Raw genomic sequence first — 16,439 nt, forward strand, 5'->3', positions numbered from 1 at the left:
GTTTTGCAGCCAGCTGTGTTCTGTAAATGCACCACAGTAGAGTATCACAGTGTGTAAAGTATTGTATTTAAAGCTTCTATCTGCCACTAAGTATAAAAATGTTTCCTCAGGAAATGTAGCTGGTTATTATTGTGGGAATACAGTGGTCACTGAGGTGACATTATATAGGAGCTTTTCAATGCAGATCAATACTGGCAATTCATTTGGATCCATATGAGATTTCCAGTGTTAGTCCATTAATGTTGAAAAAGAGTAATAAAAGACAGGATGTAGAAACAGAAGCAAAGGGAAGACATGATAAAAGCAAATGAACTGCTTTATATTAAAATGGAAAGGGAGAAGGAGGCAAACCAGCTTATGATGTAAAATTTACTCATACGCATGGTAGGCTACCAAAGAATGATGCTGTTAAAACAGAAAGTGAGTTGTCTGATATGACAATGATCCTGGGTGAGAACCTTAAAGCAATTATGACTACAATTTTGGCATACACACATGTGAAGTAGCTAGAGATCATTTTGAAACAAAAATGTGAAATGGAAAAAAAAAGTCTCCTCTTCTGCAGCACGATATACCCATAAGACCTTTTCACTATATGGAAAATACATGTTGTCGCCTTTCATATTGTTGTAAGTTAATTTCAGCCAGCATTACAGAAAACGGAAGTAGGAATTATCTACAGTACAAAAGATACGAAAGTACCAGCACTGGGAACTAAAAGCAAAAGCATGTCATTATTTTTCTTGAAATCCCTGGATTCTTTGTGTTAGTTAATATAACATCATTATAGCCAGACGACTCATATTTGATAGTTTTCACAATTCTCATAGAATTTTTGAGTTATGTCTTGCTCTCCTTTGTACCGCCCAAATATTTGTGAACCTAACTAATATAAAACTTATAAGTATGGAGGCACCATAAGGATCTGTCACGGTTTGACACTGGTACAATGCCAGTGCCCTCATGAAAATACACTTTCCCTGGTGTCTGCTGTGAGATGTGACCAGGAATAAGCAAAACAGGCTGCTACTTAGGAATAAAGGAAAGAAAACTTTATTAACTACACTACAACTACATATAAAAAGAAACACACACAGGGAAAATGAAAACCTTGCAAAAAAAAATTTCCTCCTCACCCCACCAAATTCTCCCAATACAATACATCTCTCCCCCAAATTCCCAACTCTCAGTCCATCACCACCCTTCAGACAATCAATCCTCTGTTCATCAAGAGGAGAGGAATCTTCCTTGTGCCATAGGCTTTCCCTGGAAACACCGTTGAAACCTCGTGTGTTTCCGTGTCACTCGTGGCATCGCCCGGAGTACATCTGCCGCCATGACCTCTTCCTTCCATGCCCAGTGCTCTCACCACTGCGCATGGGCCAGAGCTGCTTCTAGGGTTCCCCTTTTAAGGATGCTTTGCCTAGTTCCAAAAAAAGCACAGTCTCTCACTTTCAGGACAACTGTCCTCCCCAAATTTGTTTGCCCCCTGGGGCCGAGGGGCACTAACACTGAACTCTCTTGGCTCCAAGCCATTGCCTTCCCCCTAAATGCAGTTTCTGCGTCACAGGAAAATAAAAGGGTTTTGTCCATGGCTATACAAGAAAAGTCCAGCAAAAAGCCACTCCACCTCTTCTCACCTAAGGTTCTTCTCCACCTCTCCCGTGGCCCATTCCCTCTTATCTCATCTCTTATCCCTCTTCTCCTTCAGTTCCAGTGCAGCCGCGCGTGACGTTGAGCCTGGTACGCTCCACAAGAATGCACGCCACAGCCGGTGGGCCAGCCGCGTGGCCACTTGGCCCTCGCTCCAGCCAGGCAGCGGTCGGGGCAATTGGCTGGCTAGGGAGACCTCTCCCACGGCAGGGTGAGAGAAGGTGTCTCTCCGGGAGGCAGGCTATGGCAGCGAGCTAAGCAAAGGCAGCAAGGACAAGGCGAAAGAGGCAGCAGTTCTTCGCAGCAGGAAAGGTTTTACTAGGAGAGAGAGTGAACAGGGACAGGTAAGGGCTGCAAAGATCTGCCAGAGTGGGTGTGGGCAACACGAGGTTTTAAAGGGGCTCTGAGGGGAGGAGTAAACCTGCCCCCCGGCCAGTAACAGAACGGAACCGACTGATGGACAAAAATGAACAACGAATGAGAAGCGAGTTGGGGAGGGACAGCAACCTCTGCACCAATCACCGTCAGCCTAGAGTGGAAGATTCTAGGTACTGGGAGTGGCAGAGGGTGATGGATGGGGAGGTTGCCCTGGGAACATAGGAGGGGTTAACTAAGAAACCATTTTAACTAAGGAGGGAACTGAGGATTGACATGACAATGGATACAAAGTGGCAGGAGTTTCCAAGGTAACTATGGGATTCACCCATAACTGCAGGGGGGAAGGTGGGGAGGGAGCCTAAGACAGAGCCATTTTCTAACAAAACTTGGGGGGAACTGGAACATGCCAACTGAGTATTAAACAACATCAAAATATAACTTAACTTTAAATTCTACAAATACAAAAGCAAAGCGGCCACGCCACAACACTCCAGGAGGATCAGCATTTGTAAGGTTTCCATTTTCAAGAGAAGGGTTAAAAATCTCAAGCTCTGCCTGTCCGGAACGCCCACGACCGCCCTGCTGGGTACTTTCTTGCGCACCCCCCTTTCTCCTCCTTGGCTGCGCTGCCAGCACAGGCTGTACTTTCTCTTGCTCTCTCTCTCTCTCTGGGGGGTGGGAGGGCATTGCCCGATGTCTCTGTGTGCTCCTCTGTTGCAGTGCGTGAGGTTTGTTTTAAGCAGTTTGATGTTGTGTTTGTTCAGTTCTATGTAAGCTTTGATCAGTTTTATAAGTTATTGTTGTGTGTTCAAGATGGCGTTTTAAAACTCGGATTTTCAGGGCTCCCTCCCCTCCTTCTTCCCCACAGTTAACTGCCACTCACAAAGTTCCCATAGCAACTCCCGCCCTTTTGTATCCATTTGCCCATCCATCAGTTTTCCCCTCCTTTGTTTCCCTGGCAACCCCCCTTGTCCATCACCCTGTCCCCACTCCTCATCCCCAGAATCTTCCATCAGGGGCTGAGGATGATTGGTGCAGGGTGGGAAGCCACTCCCTTGTCGCTTTGTCATTGTTAGAGTCTCATGCCTTTCATTTTGATCCTGTGATGTTATTGGTTCTTTGTGTTTTATCCCACCCCTCGGGGATTCTTTATCTGCCCCACCCGAGGGGCGGGCTTTGGGTAGTTGCTCGCACCCTCCTTCCAAACCTGTACTCCCTTTTCCTCAATAAACCCTTCCCCTGCTGCGAGTTTCTGCCTCCTTCGAGTCTTCCATCGCCTTGCCGATTCAGCACTGCTGCCGTGTGCCCTTTCCAGCCTTCCTCAGGGACGCCTTCTCCTGCCCTGCCGCAGCAGAGGTCCCTGGCAGCCGGCCGTCTCCCCAGCTGCTCTTGGCAAAGAGCCCACGCTGCCGTGGTCAGCTGGCCGGCCCAACCAGGCTGTGGGCTGCGCATTTTGTGGAGCTTAGCCGGGATTGGACTCTCGCGCAGCCGCACTCCTCCACCCTTTCATCCTGGGGGGCCTTTAACCCCCTCTCTGTCCAAAACCTGGCTCACCTCAAGGCCACAGGGCCTTCCCCGCCCAGCCTGCAGCTGGGACGGGGGAGGTCTGACCCGTTTCCCAGCCGGAACCCAAAGAGGAACTCCCAAGGGACAGCTCTGCTTTTAACCCCTGTGTTCTCAGAGGCATATCCAATACCTCAATGGCCAAACCAGATGCCAGTGTTCACATCTAAATGGTTATTGGTCTGATCACAGCATTCCCAGAAAACCTACTTCCTCAAACCACGTCAGGATCTCAAAAAGATTAAGAAAATAGGATGCTTCAGTATGTTTTAACTTAAACTGGTTATTAAAATTCAATAATTACTTACATGGTTGTTCATATCTAGGAGGAAACAGCCTTTAAAATGACCCCCCAAATAAGCAGTGTAGTAAGGATAGTATGGCAGTGGAAGGTCACTGATACCAAAATTGGCCAGATGGAAACTTTCTAACACAGTTTTGAGTATTAGAAAGCGGGCATTCATTATTACAGCATGCTGGTCACTCGGAGGGTCCTTCCTCTAATCAAGTGTGCCAAGTGTTAGGAAAACAGGTTTTATCATACATAGTGATTACATATTCACTAGCTATTCCTGCTTACTTGATGCATATATACCAGTTTATTTTACATAGTCATATTCCTTATTGGAAGTCCTTGTATGGTTCTTTGGGGGTCTTCTTTGGTGGTCTTCAACATCCAGTGTCTTTTTTAGGTGGCTGTTCCTTGACCCTCTCTTTTGAATAAATGTAATACTATTGTTTTGCATAATTTGTACCTTGTCAGCCTTGCAGAGCTGAGCTGGTATCCTGCTTGCATTTTGCATTACTTCCTTTTTGTCAGTCTTATCTGCTCCTCCAAAGCTATATTGTTCTTTTTTCCTTGATAAGAATAGAAAAATTTAATATAATTTTCTACTATCCTTATTACACAGACCTCCTACTAAGGAGAAACTAAACTTCTCTTTAGCGTGTAACAATGCAAAGTGTTCATCACTTCTTACAACTTCTGATTTTTTGAGAACTTAAACCATTTAGTTAATCCATGAACATAAAGCTGTTAATTAACACATGAAGTGTTAATTGATGAAAACAATGAAGTTTAATTTCATTTGTTAAACCAGTTATGGAAAATGAGAGAGTTCTATAAAGCTGGAAGGTGAAAACCATGATAGGAAGTTGGACTGCTGTTAAAAAAAAATAGAATTGCACCCCTTTCTCTTGAACTGATCTTATTTACATGACTGTCAGAGAAATATTTACATTAATTTTGACAGAAAAGAAATAATTTAAAAATACATCTTTGATCAATTCAGTGAAATCTTGATTTCATCCAGAACTGGTTAGTAATAAATCAGAAAAAACAGAATTACATTTTCACTGCAAGTGAAAATAATCTTTGGATGGGTTCAGAATTACTGTTTTAACAGCATTGCTACATTAAATACCCATGTCTTTGTTTTAAGACACATTATACTCAGTAGTAATTGGAAGAAAAATATGTAGAAATGTGGAAATCAGAGCAATTAAAGTGGCTTCTGGTCACTTTAGTCTCCTCGCTATTTTTTCAAGGGTTATTTCAGCTGATGGGAGGATTATAGCATTCCTACTTCTTCATGGAAATTTCTCATAGGCTGTTTTGTATACACACCTTGAAGTAGCCAGCCTAATTGTAGAACTTTGATAAAATCCAATTGAATGCATATTATTTTGGATGCACAGTTTTGTGATCATAGAAACTTCTATTTTGTGAACTGTTACAGTGAGACATTACCTTGTCTCTGAAGTGCCTAAGTCATGGAGTAACTTTAAAAAAAAAGCAACCCAAAACAAAAGCTCAACACCCCTGCAGAGTGCAGAGTGTTCTAGTCACAGTACAGTGGACTCTTGTCTATATTTCTTTGCTTTCAAGAACTATGACTATGAAGTACAAAGTAGTGACAGTAGTCACTTTCCATCTTGTTAGTGTAAGTCATCATTACCTGACAGCACTTCCTCCTGTAATGAGCTGTTGGTAGGGATGCTTTGCAGTACTGCGGTGGTACACAGGATTGACATTGACTGTGCCTCCCCTGTATGGCATCTGAGGAAAGCTATATGGGAATGCGTGAAAGAACCTGGGAACTTGTTCCTTTTCTGTAAGATAATGAAAACTTTCTAACACACAGGAGATGTTTAAAACAAGGTCAACACTCTGCAGAAGTAGCAGCTTAAAAAACATATTTTATGATTACATACAACTTAAAATATTTAAAATATCTAGTTACTTTTTTGGAGCAATGCAAAATATTGAGGAAGAAATATCTATAGTGTCAAGGTAAATAAAGGATATGTGAATTATTAGGTCAGGGTATGTAAAACCAGCTTTGATTTTAATCCCAAGTGTTTGCAAAGGAAGAAATTGGAAGTTTTTTCCATTGAAAGAGATTTTTCTTTTTAAGTCTTCCATGGTTTTGGAAGAGTTTTATTATTTTTCACTCCATTAAGAATAGCCACTAAATAACACCTTCATACTTATATTTATCATGGTTTAGGGCAAATTTGGGAGGAAACCTCCAAATGAGGTCCCTCCCCACCCAGTTCAGGAAAAGATTTCCTTGAAGAGAAGTCGAAAAAAAATGTTTATTTAACAAGCAGAGTAATTGTGACCATAAAAAATTGAATAATATTAAACGATAAAATCTCTTGCTGTTCTGAAGAGATGGCAAATTCAGAAAATCCTTTTCGTGGGCTGTAGCTCAGCTTGCTCAGTCTGTTATCAGACCCTGCTGGAAAGTGCTGTGTCCCAGGCCCTGGTGGGCCACAGGCATGAGCTCCTGATGCTCCTCTGGATTTTCAGTCCAGAGAAGGGCCAATCAGTTCCAAGAAAAACTGAAAAAAAAGAGCCAGGGAACTTCTCTGCCTCCGCTAACTAAAAAAAACCTAACTAAAAAGCAAAGGAGAGGTCTCTCTCACTGTCTGTCCATGCTGCAGACACCACAATCTAGAAGATGCGATGCAGAGAAGCGAGTGCAGTTTCTCCAAACAAACCGCACACCTTTCCCCCCACCACTTTGCTCTCAGAACCAGTCTTAAAGGTACTGAACTTAAAATCCAGCATAAACAGAGCAGACGTTTGGGGATACAAACATCATAAAGTCACCCTAGGACAACACTGAAATAGTAATATGGTTGTATATATGTAATTTATCACTAGAACTATAACTCTTTGTTAAGACTCTAGATTGATTTGGTGTCAATTCAATACTTGAATAAGAACATTAAACATTACTTACAATGCAGATACAAGCAATCAGATGCACAGTCTATGCAACTCGATATACCTGATACCTCCCAAGGAAAACATTTTTTTAAGAGGTGTCTTATTCCGTAAGAGTTTAGCAAAGGGAGTTATCTATCCTCCTATAAAGTGCAGAAAAGTGAAGAAATACAAACCATAATTCTCTTGAACTATTATGTTAAATTTAGATAAATGTTTTCATTTCAAAATCACCTAAAAAACTGCAGTATCATAGAGTCATTGAATATTCTGAGTCCAAACCCTGGTCATGCATAGGACACCCCATGAGTCTCACCGTGTGCCTGAGAGTGTTGTCCAAAGGGCCCTTGAACTCTGTCAGCTTAGTCCTGTGAACATTTCCTTGGGGAGCTGTTCCAGTGCCCAACCACCCTCTGGATAAAGAACTTAAACCTCCACAACGCAACTTCAAGCCATTCCCTCGAGTCCTGTCACTGATCAACACAGAGAAGAGATCAGCATCTATCTCTTCTCTTCCTCTCATGAAAAAGTTGTAGACTACAATGAGGTCAAATGACCTCAGCTGCTCCTTGTAGAGTTTCTTTTCTAGGCCTTTCACTGTTGTCATAGCTCTTCTTTGAATACTTTAAAAAAGTTTTATGTGCTTCCTATGTCATGACACCCAAAACTGCACAGTGTTTTCCTTCTATGTTCTACTTGTCAGTTATTGTGTGTAACCTGTGGAATGTAACTGAGGGACTATATTTCCCTCAAGTAATTTACCTTGCAAATTTTTGTAAACCTGCAATAACTCAGCCTTTACACTCCAGCATTTTGAATCACAAAGGTTTATTTTTTCTTACTTTGCTGTAAAGGACAAATACGCCCAAAGGAGACAAATCTACAGCAATTATGTTAGTTTTAGATTTTGATACTCTTGGCCTTCTTTTAGAGCCATACGATGCACCGATGATTTTGCATTCTTCTCTCTAACTTGAAGTACATTGGGAATTCATGGTTAAAACCTGCAAACTCTTTTTTTTTTCTTTTCAGAATTAAATCAGGAGTAATTAAGTACTTATTGAATGGGCTTACATCACTTTCACAACATATATTGGCATGGAATCTAGACTTCCAATATGTATAGGCCTTACTGGATATTGCATCTCTGCTCTGTTGTTCTAAACATTTCTTAAAGCATTTAGAATTGTTCCTCTGAAGTAGCCATGTTTTTTTCAGTATGCCTTGGTGGTATCATAAAAATTCAGATACTAATTGTGCATTTCAACAGAAAAATTAGACATATCTTAATCACCTTATTTATTAGACTTATTTATTTTAAGTCTGTGTGAGAAAAAAATTGCCATGCAAATAGAATGTAAATAAGCAGAAGGGAGAAAGGAACTATGGTAGAGCAAGTTTATGAAATATAAAAAGTAGGTCACTGAGAGTGAAAAGAATAGACACTGACTTTATCTGATAAGCAATCTTATAATTTATTTAGTTTATAATTTATTTACAACCACATTCATGCATCAAAGATGGTATAGACTTGTTAAAAAATGGATGGAGACTTGATCTGCTTGCACTCCAGAAATTGTGTTATAAGATCATTTGAATATTGTAATCATAGTATTAGCTGCTCAGTTGTTATCTGTGAAGAAGGAACCTTTTTCAAAGCACTAAATAGGGAAAAAATAGTTAAGAAGATGTGAGAAAAGGACATTCTACTGAGCTCCCATGTCCCATGGATCACTTTTTGATTCTGAGCAACATTATACTGACCAGTGACAGAGTTACAAATTATATGAACCAGAAAATAATCAAATCTTTGGTTGACAGATGTTTGCTTCTATTCTAAGGCTGTGTTATTACGAACATATTTTAGATTTTTTCTAATGTTGTTTTACTGGACCCTAGTTCAGACAAGCACTTTAAGCAGACACAAATCCTTTTGATGTCAAATGTACTTGATTATATGCTAACAATTAAGTATATACTTAAATGTTTTTCCTGCTAGGGCTAAGGATTATGTCATCATCTGTGGTAGGAAACATATGATATGACTGCAGATAGCTCTGAAATTAAGTTCCAAATTTTAATTGTATCAGATGACTGCATTTTTTAGCTTTTCATTTTAAATTTAAGTCTGATTTACCTTAAATGTTCTAATGTCTCCAATGTATGCAATTGTGGTCACAAGTCAAATTAAAGTCTTCTATTAAACAGTCAAGAATTTGCTTCATCAGAATGTTTCTGAAATAAAATCAGAAGGAGACCCACTTTCAGCAAAGACAGCTTGTTATAGTGAAAAAAAGGTTATTAAAATACCCTACTTTTTAAATGTAGAAATTGAAGATATTTGAAACATTGCTTGAATCAAATATAAGATTCCTAAGCATATTACTGCTATTTGACTTCAATCATAGTTACATTCCTTGTAAATAGCTTGAAAGTTACATACAAGCAGAGCTTGGCTGGTGAACAGGAAATAAACAGTGGTACAAATAATAGGATGACGATAATAGTATGATCTTCAAAAAAAAATCGAACATTTTGTTTCAATTTTAATGTTCACTGTGCTATTTTAAAGAGAAATGGTAGCTAAGATGCAGGAAATCATATCCATTTCCTTTTTGGTGCAACCAAAAAACTGCAGTAGCAACACCATAGCTGCTCATCAGCCAAATTACTCTTTTAAATCTGGCTGCTTATCTAGAATCAGTTTGCAGTTCCTTTGTCCTTTCATTGCTATTCTCAACATTAAGAAAAAGCAAAGAAATTAACATTATTCTTATTTGACGCCTTCTGTAAAAGGAAGACCCAGACTGGAATACTCATGTTGAAAGGAAAAAGGAGGCCATTCAGGAAAAAAACAGATGGAGAAGACACAAGCAAACTGGCCTAGCTATATCTGCATCCTCCCTGGTAAAGTACATTTCAGATTATTTTAAAAAACTTTTTTCAGAACAGCATGGGAATTTTAAATGCAGGAATTTGATACATTAAGTGGTTATGAAATCCAGCCCAGAGCACCAGACTACTAAGCTTAGGTTTTCTTCTAAAGTCTTATTCATCAAGAAAGATCTAGCACTTAATGTGTGGTCTGAACAGTAATAGAGTCTGACAATGTGTTAAAAACCAAACATTTATTGAGTCGGTAAGAAAGATGAGCAACAATACACCCCTACAGCGATCAATGACAGGAAACAGGGGATTGAAAGTGATGCCATAGCTCTGGTGGACTGACAGGGACACTTTATGTCTGGGGTAATTTGACACCAACAGTCAATCATGCAAAAATTGCTTGGATATAGGTAGGAGTTGCACAACCTCTTGGCTCTACCAAAAGCAGTGTGATTGAAGACTTGTCTGTACCTGACTTGAGCACTGTGAGCAGTATCTTGTCTCTGTTGACAAGGTCAGTCTGCGGACTGAGTGTCAGAAGAACTGTGTTGGCCATCTGTCTATGCTGCTGATAAGGCACCAGGGAGGGTGTGGGAAGATGGGGTGTCACAATGTTCGATGTTATACACCGTTAATACAATATCTAGGTGTTCTTCATAGCTTCACTTAAATGGCTTATATATTTCATTGCTTGTCCTCATTGAAGTTATAGGGAGATACTTGTGTAAACAGTGTTGCTGAATATCAGAGCTCTGCTTTAAAGATAAGGAATTAGAGCTATCCATTTTACTTCAATTATTGTCTTTTTCAATTACTGATGGGTAAGGAAAATAATTTTCGTTATGCACAGAAGGGAGACTTGCACCTGCCTTCAGGTGTTACTTATTGAAACAAAAGAGATAACATTAAGGTTACATTGCTGAATGCTTCCTTGCTCTCAATAGCATATGCTCTATTCTATCGACTTGTCTTCCACAAAATGCATACAAACAGAGTGGCCCTCTTTACCAAGACATCTTCATTAAAATTTCCCATTTTAAGCTAGTTTACTCCAGCAGGATACAATCACAACTCTTTAACATACATTGTTGCTGTTTCAAATGATTTCACATGGCTTATCCTTTCAGTAATTGCAAATTATCAATTAAATCTGATAGATGTTAACTTCACTCTTTTTCTCATTACTTTCTCAGACAACAGCTGACAACATTTTTCATTAAAAATAATTGGTTGGAATCTGTTTCTATGATCATCTAAGTATCCATATTTTCAGCATAACAAATTTATTTTGTTCATATCTTTCTCATCATAGCATAAATGTTTTCCTTTTGTATGGCATTCTCTCTAGTACTTCTTACTACAAGGATTGGTTTTCCATGCCTTCCTGCAACCTGTATATTACCATTACTGGTGTGTAAAATAATCCTTTCTGGTTTTCTTTTTTGTTCCTCATATTGGTCAGAAGCTCCTTTAAGAGTATACATTTCTCTCAGCCCCTTTTCTCACTTTTGTTCTATTTGTAACAGATAAACAATTGTGATCATCTACTAATAGCTGACAAAGTTAGAACAACTTGTGTAATTTAGAGAAAGATGAAATACCTAGGACCATCTCACATAAATTTCAAAATTGGGATTGGGAAAGAGTGGTAACTTTTTGAATTTTAGGTTTTTTTCTTCTCTGATAAAATATTTCAATTTTAATAGTTTAGGTGAATGAGAACCCAAAAGCATACGCTTTTAGCTTATTATTTCTAGTTTGTGAAAAATCTGTCCTGGCAGATGCAGATGCTTTAACTGCATTTTAAAATCTGATTGTTTGAGTTTATAATTTTAAACAAAGAATGTAAATTGTTTTATACCCAAAAATGAAATAAAGTAAGCTAAATATTTTTCTTATTATTTAAAAGAAAAAGGCACACAGATAATCTTCTGCAAATACCGTCTCCTCTTTTTAAAATAGTTCACTTTAGTCATGCATTTATTTTAGTGGTGTCCAAAAAATAACCTAAAAAATTATTTTCTTAAAGTCATCCCTCAGACACATCCACCTTATTTTTTCATCTATACTGTACTTAAAGGATTTTTTACCTTCTTCTTGTTTGATTATATGTAATCAGGTTACATAGTTCTAAAACCACAGCATATGTACCGAATAATTGCAATAAATGATTCCTTCTCAAACCTTAGACAGAAAAAAAGCTCTTGCATTAGAGTTCTTCATAGTTAATAATTCAGGAGTTTTTCACTATAGCAAAAATATTCTGTAATCTGCCAGAATTTACATTCAACGGATAACATCTACATAATAAATAATTAACTTCTAGATGTTTGAGTAATCATGGCATTGATACATTTGCTCCTAAATCTGAAAATGTTTTTGATATTACTGCCAAGGACTAAATAGTTCTCAACATGGAACCCATAAAGAAATTAATGCAAGTAACAGCTTTTTAAGGTCATATTAAAAAAAAAAAAGGCTGTAGTGGTCACTGTACTGATTTATATATTCCAAAATTAAGACCAAAACTCAATTTTTATAGTAAAGGAAAAGCAGGAAAGAATTGAGGCAGGATTACGTTAAGAGTGTAAACTTACTGAGACATATATTTTCCTATCTTTGGGTTTTGTGTGTTGATATTTGAACAAATTTACAGATAGGCATTTAAATGCTTGCTAATTTACTTGACATTTTCCTGCACAGATAGTTTTCAACTTTGTTTATTTATTTATGTTTCACTTTATCTTCTCAGCATGAGATGCCTTAGATAACTCTGGTTCTCCTTGATACCTTGCAATATTGGCAGTGCTCATAACTCCTGTAGATTAGGCATTAAGCTCTGGACAGTTGAAATTATAGTTGCCTTGTATTGCATAGATCAACATTCAAGGTACCAAATCATAAAGATAATTAAAAAAAACATATTTTCAATACACAAACCATTGTGTTTCCTGACCAGCCAGAAAAAGCCAAAGGTTTTGCTAATGAAATATTGATTGTTGCCAGTCCTATGACAGTGGCATCACTTAAGACAGTGTAAATAAGCAGCAGTTTCAGGGTCAAACTCACCAATATTGAAACAGGGATGTCACAGCCATTGATCTGGGACTCATTAGGGTGCAGACTGAACATTACTGTGCAGTCGTGCTAGTGAGATGGATAACCATTTGCAGATGGAACACGCAGAGCGATTTTACTGTCTTTTCCTGAGAAACGTATGTGGTTTTCCAACAACAGGGAGATTTGTGGGTACACAAATCAAATCTATTATGGAAAGGACATTTGTCTTGGAGCTTTGCATTGCTTTCACAGACTCTTTGATGATAAATCCTGAAGCAAAATCAAGGCAATACGGTTGCATTTTCGATTTGCAAAGCTAGAAATTGTAACCCAAAGCTGGAATTTGGTCAGACTTTGCTCCTTTCCATAATAGTTGTTAGGATATTATTTCTGTGGCATGACAGCCTTCAGGAATTCATAGGTAAAGTAATTCCTGAATGACCAAAAGTTATTAAGGGAAGTTAGGCTTATTAACTTACTCCTAATGATTATAAAAGATGAAAATAGTCTCACACTACTCTGGAAGACTGTAGGGATGCAGGAGTCAAAATACTGCAAAACAGTCCTCTGGGAAACCTGTAAGAGTGTACGAATATTGAAGATTCACCAAAAGGCAAGACAAGAACTCACTAGCAGGATGGCTCACATCTCTTACAAGGGGCATAGCAGACTAACTTCAAATTTGGATGAACATTATGAGGGAAGCAACCATTAGATCATTAAGTGAATGAAATATTACCTTAGTCAGAATACTCCTGAATTTGTGGCACTTACGATTTTTTTTCTTTCTGATACAGCTCATAGCTCCTTGCAAGCGTGCCATAGATAGCCTAAGGAAGTTCTTTATCGAATCTTTGACTAGAAAAAACAATTCATTCCCAATGGAAAAAAGTAATAGCCTGCCTGATGTTCAAGCAATGCGCTTGTCTTTCTGCAAGAAAGCCAAATCTCAGTTGCTGTATTTCAACCTAGAATGTTCAACCCTATTACGCTGGAACTGATACAAAATACTCAGTAATTCATTTCTATACAATCCTTACGGTTTTTGGAGTTTTTAGTCTTTTGCTCAAACTATGATAACAAGTCTCATGATGACTAATTGAAACTAATTACTTCTTAGAACAAATTAAAGAGGGCAATTTGGGTGGGGGAAATAAAAAAATAAATGCCTTCTGTAGAATATGTGAGTGGGTGTATTGTGCCTGAGCAGCTGTGTTGCTAAGTACTGTGAATGCTTTCTCAAATCTTACAATTCTAAAAATTCTAGCAACATAGTCATACATGTAATTGGAGTCTTACTCTTCTGCAAGAGGTTTAGGATTAATGCACAGTTGTTTAGGTGTTCTGTCATGAATTCATTTAATTTGATCATTGCTTTCTAGAACAGATCACTGGAAAGGAATAAAACTCTCAAAATGTAAAAAAAAACCCCAAAAACAAATCACCAAAAAAAAAAAAAAAAAAAAGTCTAGGTATATGATTTTGATAAAAATAATTTTTTTAATTCTTTTTTGTTTGTCAGAAAAGATAATCAAACACTTCAGTCTTCCTGTTATTGCCTTTTCTCTTGATCTGCTCTAAAAGTGACTCTTTCTTTTGGACCCTGATACTCATTTTAATAAATATATAGCTATATTTAAAAAGCATTTTTTCAACTTTTTAGTTGAATATCTGCCTGAATGACAATATTCATCAATATATTGTAAATCATGTGCAATAATCCCAAATTTGTGAGACAGTCTTAATGATATTTTTATTTAAAACCAATAATAAAAAATTATGAAATTGGATTTAAAGCCCAAAGGTAATAGTATTTCACTGGAGATTTCTTTTTTAGATCAAATTCCATATTTTTACACATACATCACTAGAAAATACCTCCTGCCTAACATTATCACAGAGCAAATTTTTAAAAACAAGCCTGATAATTAAGAAATGAGCATCTAAATTTTCAATGTAAACACTGTCTAATCAAGCAAACCAGAAAACAAAGTATGACATTACGGCAATAAGAGGTAGGATTTTTTTTCCTTATTGTTGCCTTATCTTCACTGATTTAAGCAAAATTTTTCTTATGTGTTCTTCATTTATTTTGTATTCCATGACAGTGAAGATCACTGGTAGCAAAAATCAAAAGAAACTCTCTTTTTAGCTAGTTGTGTTGAATTCACAATCTGCTAAATCCTATTAATTTCGCATAGGAACCTTTTATACAACCTATGTGTCGCCGTGCAGTAGTCGGAGCCGGCTAGCCCCACAGAAGGCACGCCAACAGCCTAGTTGGGACAGCTGTGTGGCCACTGCGCCCCAGCTCCTGACAGGAGGCAGGCAGGGGAACGGCTGGCTAAGGTGCTCTCCCCACGGCACGGTGAGGACGGCAGCTCCTTGTAAGGCGGGCGGACGGCAGCAGGAGACGAAAGCAGCGCAGACAAAGGCGAAAGCGGCAGCAGAACGCCGCAGCAAGAAAGGGTTTATTGAAGAAGGCAGGAAAAGTACAGGGAAGCCCCTGCGAAGACCTCACCCAATGGGCGGAGTGAACAGAGGTTATACAGTGGTCCAGAGGGGAGGAGCAACCTACCCCTTGGCCAGTAACTTAACAGAACATAATGATTGATACAGAACAAATGGGGGACGTGTTGGGGAGGGAGAGCAGTCTCTGCTCCAATCACCCTCTGCCCACGCCTCTTCCCTAGAATCTTCCACCTTGGGCAGAGGGTGACGGACAGGGAGGTTGCTGTAGGAATATAGGCGGGGCTAACAAGGAAACCATAGCAACTAAGGAGGGGACTAGGGATTGACATAAGAACAGATACAAAAGGGCGGGAGTTCCCAAGGCAACCAGTTAGCTGAACAGGGGGAAGGTGGGCAGGGAGCCTGAGGCAGAACCGCTGTAACTGAAACAGGGGGAAACAGAACATACCAACTTGAACATTACAAATATAACTTGAATAACAAACAACTGCAAACTAAAAAGCGGTCACACCGCAACACCTATGCATAAACTTGTTAAGACAAGTGATCTTTTCAAATGACAAAAGATACCACAGCTCTATGGTTTTTGAGGTAGGCTGCTTTTATACTTCATTATCTCTCTCGGAATAACTTGTGCTTGTACAGAATACTGCCATTGGGACTCAAGTATTTCTTAAGTGTCTTCAGTATTCTTTTCTCTTTGTATCTTCATACTCTTAAGGTTCTTAATCCTTCATCTTCAAATTGTTTATGACAGTATAAAATAAATGGGATGTTGTGTTCACAGTCACTATACCTTATATAATTTTGGTTCAATACTGAAAAATTAGATATGAAATACTATACAAGCTATTGAATATATTTTAAACAAATATTTTTATTATTTTAATCATAACATTCCATAAAATAGCACTGATACTATTAAAATTGACAATATTATGCTTCAAAATATTCTATTCAGATTAGGAATCAAGAGGCACACAAAGGCTTACAAGCCCTGTCTTTTTAGGATTGTAGTTTACAAAAGCAAGGGTCATTGTGGTTACTCAGGCTAATGTGTTTATTGTAGTGGAACCCAGATAGAAAAACACATGAAACAGTCACATAATACGACTGCAGAGTTGTACCAAATTCACCAGGAATTAATTTATTCTTATAGTTACCTCTCAATGTCACTCACAAGAAGTTTCTC

Source organism: Camarhynchus parvulus, chromosome Z (genome assembly GCF_901933205.1).
Source record: "Camarhynchus parvulus chromosome Z, STF_HiC, whole genome shotgun sequence".
NCBI classification, from domain to species: Eukaryota; Metazoa; Chordata; class Aves; order Passeriformes; family Thraupidae; genus Camarhynchus; species Camarhynchus parvulus.